We start from the raw sequence: 1,095 nt of genomic DNA, 5'->3' as shown, positions 1-1,095 counted from the left end.
TGCAAGTAGAAGTTTCCAGTCGCTCCGACTTCACCTTGTCATAAAAGCAGCCAAACTGGCACTTCTTGACAATTAAAATCACCGTCCTAACAAAACAATCAACATTGTTGCGCTAACCACATAGTTGTTTTGAACATACCGTTGCACTACACCGAGACAAAACTTTAGTTTGCAGAATCATGTTTCAATTTTTGTTCAGATCACTTTTTTGAATTGTTTTTGTCGATGTAACGTTACAGAACGTTATCGGAGAAACGATGAGATATTGAAGGAGAAAGTAACTTCAGTTACCAAGAAGCTAATCGTACATCGCTCGGGTTGTGATGAACCACTGACAGAATTACTAAATTCAAAATTCTTCAGCCAGTGCTTGAGGCTATTCTAGCCCAAACACGAACCACAAATGTAATTGTTTTGTAAGATAACCGGTAGGTTATTTGATTCTTCACATCTTGAGATCAATGACAGCTGGTGGTAAAAAGGTTCAGAATTGAGTAGGAGCATTAAGAAATTTTAATTGTTATTTACATGAACAAACCCAGCAAAAATAGGCTACAATAGCGGTGTCCAAGACGTTGTGTGAACTACCTGACCCACCTTTACGTAGGCTACCGGACATTAGGGTGACTTTTTTCCTAAGATAGATCCTCCAGGTTCTCAGCACCAAAGATCCAGCGTATATTTTAGGAAGATGGAATTGTGAGGTTTTCAGCGGTCCATTCGTTCAAATAGAGAACATGTGCTGTTGCTGCAGAATATTAGCAAATCACGGTAGCCTACGATTTGAGTTCTTCCCAACTGCCTGCACAAGACTAAACATATGGCAAACGGCTGATTGCAGTGGTGTTTACGATCAACAAACATTTAATTGCCAAACAGAGATGGTTTACTAGACCAAGGGCAGGCTACTGTTGGGTAAAAATAGGTTAGGAAGGGTGAAGCCCAAAACATTTGTTTCACGCTTCTTTTCCGAAGGAGATCGTTTGTGAGCATTAGGCTACCAACTTTTCACGAGTTAGCGTCTGGGTATGGAAAGTATTTTTTAAATGCTTGGTCTCATTTTTTAAAGTACGGTAACATAAACTTTGTTCTTGT

This window comes from Aplidium turbinatum, chromosome 14, assembly GCF_918807975.1.
Source record: "Aplidium turbinatum chromosome 14, kaAplTurb1.1, whole genome shotgun sequence".
NCBI classification, from domain to species: domain Eukaryota; kingdom Metazoa; phylum Chordata; class Ascidiacea; order Aplousobranchia; family Polyclinidae; genus Aplidium; species Aplidium turbinatum.
The sequence above is the reverse complement of the archived record's forward strand: the minus strand, read 5'-3'. Positions refer to the sequence as shown.